This window comes from Pristis pectinata, chromosome 6, assembly GCF_009764475.1.
Source record: "Pristis pectinata isolate sPriPec2 chromosome 6, sPriPec2.1.pri, whole genome shotgun sequence".
Lineage (NCBI taxonomy): Eukaryota > Metazoa > Chordata > Chondrichthyes > Rhinopristiformes > Pristidae > Pristis > Pristis pectinata.
The window spans coordinates 71003422-71014983 of NC_067410.1; the positions used below are offsets into that span (position 1 = coordinate 71003422).

Here is an 11562-nt window from a genome sequence, read left to right on the forward strand (position 1 = left end):
GCAGGGCCAGGAATTACGGGTCGAGGGGGATGGGAAAAGGGTTCTTCAGGGTAAATGGGATTGGGCAGGTGGCGGCCTATGAAATCGGGCAACACTTCACACCCTCCAGGCTGGGCCCAACTTGCTGGCAGCGCTCTGCTGCACTCAGCTGGCGGGAGCTGGCGCGGTGTGGGCCGGGGTTGGGGTTGGGGTTGGGGGTGGGGGGGTTGGTAGTGCAGTGTGTTGGGTGGTGGAGCAGAGGGCGGGGTTGCCGAGTGGCCCACGGGTTGGGGGGGGGGGGGAAGGAGGGAGGAGTGTGTGGAGCCGGGGCTGCGGCATTCCCCTCGGCTGGCATCTCACCTGGTTTCTGGGTAAGCTCCCTCGGCCTCGTTGCCGGCTCCGGCCTCCCCCTCTACGCGCGGCCTACGAGTGTGGTGGTGTCGCGACGCTGCCTCCCGTCCTGCGCTCTCCGCCCTCTCTCACTCTCCCCACCCCGGCTCCGCTCGCCGCAGCTTCCTTCTCCGCACGCACGGCGTGCTGCGTCCTGCGTCCTGCGTCCTCACGCTGCGTACTGCGTCATCGGGCGGCCGCTTCCGCAGAGAGGGAGCGAGGGGGGGGCGGAGCCTCAGCCTGGGACTTCATGGGTTGTGAGCAGTTACCTGCACCTTTACCACGTTACTTAAAATAACCGCTGAAGTTTTGCAGAAGTGAAAGTAACTTAGGTGTATGTGGTCTTTCTGCAAGTTTAAAACTCTCCCTCCAGCTCTGGAGACTTGCAGTTGTTGAGACTGGAGTGGACCTGGGTCTTTCCCAACACAATGAGCGACCTCAACTTCAGTGGCAGCCTTACGTTAGAACATGGGAAATAGCAGAGGGGGAGGGTTTTTAGTTCTTCAAACCTGTTCCACCATTCAGCATTGTGGCTGACTTTCTACCTCTTTTCCTGCATCATCCCAACATCGTTAACAGCCAAAATCGATGATTGAGCCACCACAGTCCTCTGGGATGGAGAATTCCAAAGATACAACACCCTTTGTGTGAAGCAATTTCTCCTTGGTTCTGTCCTAAATAGCCGACCCCTGATTTTAAGACCATGGTCCCCAGTTCAGAAGCTTCAGTCAGGGGAAATATCTACACTATTGAGTCCTCTGAGGTCACCTCTTATTCTTGTGAAATGTGAACAGAGACCAGGAACCAGTCCAGTGAATCTTTGCTGCACTTCCACTATAGCAAGTATATCCTTTTGTTTAGGTAAGAAGACCAAAACTGTACACATCACTCCGATGTGGTTTCACCAAGGCCTGCTAATTGTAGTAAGGCATCTTAACCCTTGGACTCAAATCCCTAGCAATGAAAACCATCATAACATCTTCCTTTCTAGTTGCCTGCTGCACCTGCCGACAGCTTTCACTGACTTGAGTATGAGGACACATAGGTCCCTTTCAATGCAAAAACATTTCCCAATTGCTCACAATTTAAAAACTACTCCAACTTTCTGTTTTTTCTACAAAAGTGGATGACCTCACATTTTTCCATATTGTATTCCACCTGCCATGTTGTTGTTCACTCACTCCGTTTATTTATATCCCTATGAACCCTCTTTGTATCCACATCACTATTCATATTCCCATTCAGTTTCACATTCATTCACTCCCCTCAGACAAATTGCCAACATAGATTGTGAATAGCTATGGCCCAAACATCAATCCCTGCAGTACCCCATAAGAAACACCGTGAAACTGAGAGGGGCCTGATTATTCCTACCCTTTGTTTTCTTTTTGCTAATTAACTCACAATCCATGCTAATATATTATCCCCAATTCTTTATGCTTAAACCTTGTTCACCAATCTCCGGTGAAGGATCCTTTCAAAAGTCTTCCAAGAATTTTAATAAATTGAATTGGTTCCCACTCATCTATATTCTTGATTTATCCTCAAAGAATTCCAATTAGTCAAACATAATTCCTCTTTCATAAATCAATGTTGACTCCATGTAGTATTATGATTATTTTCTAGGTGTCTTGATCCTTTATCGTGCAGTCCAGCATTTTTCCTGCTATCAATGTCAGGCAAGCAGGTCTGTAGTTCTTATTTTCTCTCTCCTTTCTTTCTAAAATAGTGAATTCATATTTGCTACTCTCCCAATTGCTGGAACCACTCCAGAACTTATAGACTTTTAGAAGATGGTGATCTCTTTAGCTACCTCTTTCAAATTCTGGGATGTAAATCATCAGGTTCTTGGTATTTAGCAGTTTTCAGGCTCACCAATTTCTCAAGTAATATTGCTTTACTAATATTTATTTCTTTTATTTCCTCATTTGCATTGGACTCTCAGTTCTCCAGCATTTCTGGGAGTTTTTTTAGTGCCTTCTTCAGTAAAAACAAATGCAAAATATCTGCTTAATTCCTCTGCCACCTCCTTATTTCCAATAATAAATTCCCCAGTCTTTTTCTGTGAAGGACCCATATTTGCCCTTGCATCTTTTCCTTCTTATATACCAATAGAAGCTAGTTTCCTCACTTTTTTTTATTTTCCCTTTCTTTTTCAATTTCTTGGTCATCCATTGCTGAGTTCTGAAACTCTGCCACTCCTCAGGTTTACTACTTTTTCTGGAAACTTTATGAGCCTTTTCAGGTTTAATACTACCTTTAATCTCTCTGTAATCAGTGGTTGGACCACTTTTTCTTTTGTGTTTTGGTTCCATAAGGAATGTATATTTGTTGTAAATCATATATTATTACTTTAAGTGCTAGTTATTGCCTGCCCACTTTAATACAGTTTCCCAATCTACCCCAGCCAATCTGCCCCTCAGACCTTCATATTTTCCTTAATGGGTGTTCTTGCAGTTTTAAGTCACCAAGGGTAGCTGCTGAGAGATGTCATATGTAGTTGCATTAGATAGAGCCCACCAGCAGCATGCAAACAAGGCTGCCTATGGTTGTAAAATCACTGATGCTTGGAATTTCTCTGTTTCAAACTAATTCCAAGCTGGCAAAAAAGAAATATCTGCAGTTCAGCTCCATAATAAACCAGTCAGATGTGTTGTGGATCCATCTATCTTATCAATGGAAGAAGTTAAACAACAGCAATGAGTTCTGAATTGCCAGCTTCCAAAACAGTACATTTTATTTATGTTGTGGATCTGATACAAAATGTCCCTTCTGCTACTTCACAATCATTCACTGATGATTATACAATGTTGAATTCCAGTCACAACTTGGTAGCAAGTGAAATTGTGCATACCCTGCATGCCACAAGACATAGACAACATTAGGGCATAGTTTGAAAAATTGAACTAATATCCACGTCACAGAAGTGCCAGACAATGACTATATCCAAGAAAATAGGACTTATCAACCAACCAATCACCTATCAACGGCATTAAAAATACCAAATAACTCCACTGTTAACACCCTAGGAGTCTCCACTGATCAGAAACACAATCAAAGTAGGCATATAAATTCTGTGGCAACAAGACCAAGTAAGAGGCTGGGTATTCTGTAGCGAGGGACTCACTTCCTAACACCCCTGAGCCTTCCTGCTACCCATAGGTCACACTTCAGGAGAATGATGGCACAATCTCCACTTACCATCCAGGACAAAGCAGCTTAGTTGATATGCATCCAATTCATACTCTAAACAATCACTCACTCCACCACTGGCACACATTGGCTACAGTGTGTCACATCTACAAAATGAGCTCTAGCTAATCACCTGGGTTAGTCCAAAAGCACCTACCAAACCTGTCACCTCTACCACCAAGGAGGAGAAGAACAATAAGTTAACCACGATCACCTGCAGTTCCCCTCTAAAACTCTGCCACTCCTCAAGCTTACTACCATTCTGACCTGAGAATACAATGCTGGTCCTTCTTCAACGGTGGGTCTAAATTCTGGAGCTCCCTCTCACATGGTTCAAAGAGCACCATCTTCTCAAGGGCAATTAGAGGTGGCAATAAACGCAGACCTGGTCAGCCACACTCACCTTAAAAAAAAATGAATAAATAAAAAATTTTATCAAGCAAAATCTGATGCTAAGCTACTTATGTCTTTAGGAGCAAATGATTAAAATATATATCTTGAGGTGTGTTTAAAGAAGGAAAGACAGAGAAATGTAAAGAAAGAATTCCAGAAGTCAGTGCTTTGCAGTTGATGGTACAGCTGCCAATGGTCCAGGGGATCACTAACTGCAGATATATTTCCCTGCATGGTCCATAAGAAGACCCTCATACAACGGTCAATTGGAAAGACTTCTCTTTTTGAATGTGCAGTTCCTGCATGTAAAAAGGCATTTTATCAGTCAAATCTGTGCCTGATTTCCTGAAAGAGGAGATGATAACTTTGCCTTGCTGAAATCCACAATCCTCCTGCTACATCCAGAAGGTTAGATGTCAGTCTGGCTGTTTGGAGATTAAGGATATTTGCTGACCAGCTGGGTCTTGACTCCTGTCAGAAATCCAAACCTCAGCCAGGAGACAGAATCAGGATGCTAATAATGTGTTGCTTCAGAGCTTCTGCCATCAGAAGAAGTCTTGGGGAATCTTCATTGCTGCCCTGAGAGAATCTGCAGAATGTTCATTTTCCTCTGCATTGTCCACTCTTTGGCCTGGTATATCAGGAAGCTGAGGTAAAAGAGTACATTGCTGAGAAAGGAAAAGGAACAAGCACCCGCAATCCTGCCTGTTGCCAGAGTTCTGTGGAAAAAAATATCAATTGATAATTCCACTGCATGCTCCCCATAACCAATGAAACTAATAATCACTCCCAACATAACTTTGCAACCCTTTGTATTCTCTTTCAGCCGTTGAGGTTCATATTGGATAATAGGGTACAATGAGAGAATGCTGAATGCAAATACATTTCAGTTTTCCAATTCACATGACATATCATCAAACACTAAGCGTTCCAGTGTGCATTTGGTGGCAAATATGTCAGAGGTCATTCATGGTTCTTTGAGTCATCCTGAAGCTTCCCATTGATTTGACTTCCAGCCATTCAGAATGTGAATCGATCAAGACCTTAAAAAAACTGTTGCCTACCTTTCTGGGAATTATCAATACGTATTTGTGAAAATGATCTGGCTGGCCATTTCATGGATTGGAGCTGTGTCTTTGAGGGTGTAAGAGTTCATTCTGGCACACAGTGTACTCTGCCAATAGCTCTTCCATGTCACGGTCTACAGAAGGTCAGAAAACCTCTGGCTGTGCCTTTCATGTTCACAATTCCAGCTGAGTGCAGTAAAGTTCAACCATTTCATAATGGTGGGGTTAACAGCTCAATGCCCCAGGTCAAACAACTGGAGACACTGAGAAGTTAAATTGCCTGTTGAAAAATGGTTGTAGTTCTGTTTGAGGACAGTGTTCATTCATTATCCAGCTACACACTGAGTTCTATCACAACAAATTATTGATAGATATCCTAATCAATGTATTCTTTTACCTTCCCTTCCTGATGTACAGTTCCAAGGGTTGCTCCCTGAACCAGATAAATCATGGACAATGCAGTGGAGAATGAATGTTCTGCTGATGCTTTCACAGGGCAGCAATGAAGGACCCCTAAACTTCCTCTCACAGCAGAAGCTCTGAACAAACAAATTACTAACATTCTGAAGCAAAAAAACAAATGGCTGGAGGAACTCAGAGGATCAATCAGCACCTGTGGAGGGAAATGGATAGTTGACGTTTCAGGTTGAGACCCTTCATCTGGACTGAAAGTGGGGGGAGACAGCCAGGATAAAGGGGTGAGGGGAGGTGCAAGTGATAAGTGGAGGTGTGACAGGCAGACGGATGAAGGAAGAGTGGAAATAGTGACAAGAGGCTGGGAGGTGAAGGCAACAAAGGGCTGCAGGCGATGGAATCTGATAGGAAAGGAAGGTGGAGCATGGAACCAAATAATGGAGGTGGGATGGGCAATTGGGAAAGGGAGGGGACTCAATGGGAGGAGTATGTGGGTGATGGGCAAATGGAGTGGGTGGAGGAGGGGAAAGAAACAGGATGATTGGGTGCTGGGAGAGTAGGGCGTGTAGGAGGAACTGGGTAGATCAGGAGGAGAGAGAAAAGGACACGGGGAGTAGGTTACCTAAAACTGAAGAATTCAGTGTTCATGCCTTTGGGTTGTAGACTACCCAGGCAGGATACAAGGTGCTGTTCCTCTAGTTAGTGCTTAGCCTCACCTTGGCAGTGGAGAAGGCCAAGGACAGAAAGGCTGGTGTGGGAATGGGGAGAGGAATTAAAATAGCTTGCAACCGGGAGCTCCAGTTGGCCATGGCACATGGAGTGCAGGTGCTTGGCAAAGTGGTTGCCTTGCCTGTGCTTGGTCTCACTGATATAGCAGAGGCCCCATTGAGAACACCAAATTCAATAAACAAAGTTGGAGGAGGTGCATGTGAATCTCTGCCTCACCTGGAAGGCCTGATTAGGTCCCTACATGGTGGTGAGTGGGGAGTTGTAGGAACACGAGTTACACCTCCTGTGGTCGCAGGGAAAGTGCCTGGAGAGAGGGATGAGTGAACTGGGGAGAGTGGTCCCTGCAGCAAACAGAAAGGCATGGGGAGGGGAAGATGTGGTTGGTGGTGGGATCACATTGTAGCTGATGGAAGTGTCAAAGAATGAGGTGCTGAGTGCAGTAAAGTAAAAGGTAAGGACCGAGGGAACTCTATCCCTGTTCTGTCTGGGGGGAGGTGAGATAGGAGCAGAAGTGTGGGAAATAGAAAAGATACAGGTGAGGGCTCCATCAACCACAGTGAGAGCAGCCCTGCTTTCTGAAAAGGGAGGACATCTCGGATGCCCTGGAGTGGAAGGCCTCATCTCGAGAACAGATGCGGTGGAGTCGGAGAAACTGGGAGAAAGGGATGACATCCTTACTGGAGACAGAGTAGGAGGAGGTGGAGTCTGTGGGAGCTATGGGAGTCTGTGGGTTTGTAGTAGATGTTAGTGTATCATCTATCTCCTGAAATGGAGACAGAAGGATCAAGAAAGGGGAGAGAGGTGTCAGAAAAGGACCAGGTGAATTTGAGGGTAGGGAGGAAGTTGGTAGCGAAGTTGATGAAATTGATGAGTTCCACATGGGTACAGGAGGCAGCACCAATATAGTCATCAATGTGAGCGGAGAAGAAGTCGGAGAGTGGTGCCAGAGTAGGTTTGGAACATGGACTGCTCCACATAGCCAATGAAAAAGCAGGTGTAGCTGGGGCCCATGTGAGTGTCCATTGCTATATCATTGATTTGTAGAAAGTAGGATGAATCAAAGGAGAAGTTGTTCAGGGTAAGCACAAGTTCTGTCAGGTGGAGGAGAGTTTTACTAGAGGGGAACTCGTTGGATCTATGTTCTAGAAGGAAATGGAGAGCCCAAAGACCTTCCTGATGGAGGATAGAACAAGATAGGGACTGGACGTCCATGGTGAAGATCAGGTGATGGGGACCAGGGAATTGAAAGTTGTAAAAATGGTGATGAGCATGTGAGATGTCACAGATATAGGTGGGAAGGGACTAGACAAGACAGAGTCGAGGTATGAGGAGATAAAGTCAGTGGGGCAAGAGCAGGCAGAAACAATGGGCTTTTCAGGACAGTCCTGATTGTGAATCTTGGGTAGGAGATAGAAATAGGTAGTATGGGGTTGGGGAACTATCAGGTTGGAGGCTGTGGAGAGGAAAATCTGTCTGAATCTGTCTTCTGAATTTGTCTTCTGGCTAAGGCTTCTGTTTGTACTTGAGTTACCTACATTTGTACACTGTCTGCAAGGACAATATCTGTTGCTATAACTGTAAAATTTTTATCAATGAGGTTAAACTTGAATACTGAGCAATCAAAGCATTTGTCAGATCCCACATTTAGCAAGTGTGATGAAGCATTTGCTGTGAGTGTTGTTGATAGGACCTTAACTCAATGGTAAAGTCATTATAGGGCAATAAAATTGTCCATTGATGTTGTGGGCTCATCTGGGACCTGAGATGGCTAAAGGTGGCAGTTTCTCTGTGATGATGATGAGTATTCTGCCCAGAGGGAAAATGAATTTCTTGACCACAAAGATTATGGCCAGTACCTTGTTTTCAATCTAGCCATACAGGCCGTTCCTGGGTAATGAATGCATACCCTTTATACAAATGTCTGTAAGTCAATTTTGTCCATAGATCAGAAAATACACATAAATCACTCGATATGGTAACTATACCTACACAGTATTGTAATGAATGGCATCAAGAGCACATAAAACTTATACAAAAGAACAATTACTCAATGTGGAGAGAGAGAGAGGAAACTAGTTCTGCCACTCATGGGAACGAATATGTTTTAGAAACTTAATTTCCCTTCATTACGATAAATTTCCAACTCCATCACCACATTTAACTGGCAGGTATACCTATGGGCAGGTCCTCAGGATAACATGAAAGATCTCAATTTTAATGTTGTCTACATTGAGAATAAAAACAAGCAGAAAATTATTCTTCAACCTCAGTTTCTGCTGGGCGGGTAAGATTCAAAGGAATGTGTTTTTCCAGTTTAGAATCCCAACTATTCAGCCTCAAAAGCAGAATGGATTTTGCAAGTTCTTGTACAAGCCACTAGATGGAGAACCACACAATGACAGACCATTCCATCTAGGTTTATTGGAAAAATGGAACTTTGCATGATCTACAAAAGTCGTTGTCCTTGATTAATACAATAATTGGAAAGTTACTGCTGTATGCTGCTGCAACATGGATTTTCAAAATGTGTTATGTCTGGTGGCTGTCTTTAACTTTCATTTGACCAATTTCCTATCTTCTATGCCACTAAAGACACACCTGGATCAGTTCCATTCAGCATCATCCTTAATGACATGTAAGGAAATATTGGACATTTTTGTCTCATTTCAATAGGAACAATTATCTTATTTTTGTTTAATTTTATCCAGGGAAAAAACATGTTGAACTGGGTGAGGTTTGGTGAATACTGGCTTGAAAACCATGAAAATACCAGCAATGCAAGATGATCTTGCTCTGACAACTTTGTGAAATTGGTGGCTGAATATCTGTGATTTACAAATCACCAAGGTCTCAGATTTAACCATCAAATAGCTAGCCTCAGAGCAAAGATTAGGTGCTGTGCTCACTCTGTGTCCTGCACTAGAGAGGGCAAAGTGCACTGACGCTCTTGCTCCTGGTCACTAACCTGTGATCAAAGCTGGGAGTATATGTTTGAACATCAGATACCAGAATTTTTTAAGCCACGATCAGACCATTAAATAGTTTATCAATGCTCCTGTGATCAATAATTGAAGGATGAATCCTTGCATAATATATCAAAGAGCAAGTAACTGCCATGAGGTTATATCTTCAGGAGCTGACTGGAGAGGAAAAAGTTGATGAAGAAAATTTAAACTAAATACTCCTGAGCAAAACAAGAATTAAGAAAAGATTGTATTTGAACCAACACAGACAAAGAGATTGAGAAAGTTGATGAAAGTAAAATATTTAGAAGTGCACTAGCATTATTCTACCTGTAGAGGACATAATAGTGCAAACAAATTAAGATCATTTTCTAACACAAAGCATCAAAGAGTAATCACAAACTAGATTCGACATTTAGTACTCAGCTTGATATCAAGCGTTCATGTGGAAGAAAACTCAGAAAACAACAATTTTAATTAACAGACCCAAAAATAATGAAAATCTATAATTACTCCAGATTTTTGAAAAAATACCTTTAGTGTAGTGATGAAGGATTGGGAACAGCTTCATTAGTCGACATTGCCATCTGTAGGAGAAATTACTACTAATGTGAATAGATAAAATAAAACATAGAATCCACAAATATTCCAAAAAGATCAGGAGGTAGTGAATGTTTACATACAAACACATATAAGGGGACTTCTGTTCTCTCCATAAGCAAGTATGCTTGCCAGGTATGTAAATGCTCTGTCCACAAAGAAGGAAATAGATTCAATATTAAAAACAACAGCTGACCATGACATACTGCCTTAAACCAACATCAACAGCTAATATATACCCATTGGAATAGCACCTTGAGTCACTTAGAGAATTGAAGCCAGTAAAGCAGAGAGCAAGCAGCAGACATTAGAGGACACCAGATATACCCTACACGCCAGAATAAAAATGCCTGAGGTTGCACAAGAGCTCCTTCAGTGCAAGAGTCAGAGAATATCATCCTCGGAGCACCCAAGAGGAGATGAGGGCAGGTGTAACTTGGAGAATTTTGAGTGGGTCAACATGAAGATTTGGGTGACTTAGCAACCTCCTGCAGGGACAAAGCAGGGAAGTACCACCTGAACCCTAACCTTTTGTATCCAAGTAGGCAGGTCATGGGATAACTTGGCAAACTGGGGATATTCTATTAGACCTGTAACTGAGACAGAGCAATAATACTTTTTGGTCTGCCGACTGGTCAAGGATGACTCCTGCGAGGTGAAGATCGTATTGCTGTGCATGCTGAGATGTGCTTATCACTGTAAGGAACCTGATGGATGGTCACAAAAAGAAGCAAACATGTTTTTATAAAATTACATAATTCAATAAAGACATTCAATGAACAGATAAAGCAAACTAAGAGCAGTATTACATGGGAAATGTGAATGAAGACAGTAGACCTCCGTGCTACTATGGTTGCTAACGGTGGTTTAATATATTTCTGCAGCTTTAATTATGTGACATTTGATCACATAGCATTGGTCATATGACAATGACATATGACATATGACATATGGATATTTGCCTACCATTTGAAAATGATACTTCAGTGATCTTAATGTTATCAAGCTTTGAAAAATATATTTGATGTTTTATTTTCATCAGCAAAATTAATTTTACAACATTTAAATTAAGTTTTTAAAAACTCCTGTAATGTTTCTACAATTTTGACCACAATGAGAAATTTCAATATTATTAACTTCTAACTCATGATTTTCTATTTTTTAAATAGCAGGTTGTGAAACAATAAAATTAAAATGAGATTTAATGGAATTCAGACTCCCACATCTCGTGGCCACTGTCCAGCTTCACAGGTAGGATGGGGGAGGGGTCAATGTGGTGAAGAAAGAAGCAACAGAACTGCCTGATACATATGGAACTTCACACTCCCTAGAGGTTATATTATTCTTTCTCTGCTGGTAATGTTGCTTTTTTTCTCTCTCGTTTCCCCAGTTTGTGTTGCTCTCTTCTTTCAGTTAATGCCTCTCTCTTCCTCCCCATTTCCAATTTGATTCTCTCTCCCTCCTCCTTTCCTTAGCTCTAATTCACTCTCTGTGAGTTTATGTACCTCTCTCTCTCTTTCTCCTTCTCTTTCAGCCAATTATTGGTGTTCATTTTTCTCCCTCCCACTGTTTGTATTGCTCTATTTCTTCACTCTAAGAATTAATAGCTTTCTCTTATTCACTCATTAAGATAACGGCCGATAGCCTATTTGAGCTAACAAGCAGAGGTACTATATTTCTGAGAAAATTTACATTGTGCATCTCTCTACTATGTATTTACTACTACATAGGCAGCCCCTCTCCAGAACTTAAATAGATTATCAGGAATATTCTCCTCTAACCGCTGCTGCAATATTTTGGAAGCAATTAGTCACATGCTACAATTTTTACAGTGC

The 11562-nt window shown here is 42.5% G+C and overlaps 1 protein-coding gene across 1 annotated transcript in view; it reads right to left on the bottom strand.

Moving 5' to 3' along the window:
- cab39 (calcium binding protein 39) overlaps positions 1–525 on the bottom strand; it is a 66442-nt gene extending 65917 nt beyond the window's left edge. Inside the window, exon 1 of the mRNA XM_052018559.1 lies at positions 340–525. The gene's annotated coding sequence lies outside the window, so the exon portion shown is untranslated. The remainder of the gene's footprint in view (positions 1–339) is intronic.
- Between the last annotated feature and the right edge of the window lie 11037 nt (positions 526–11562).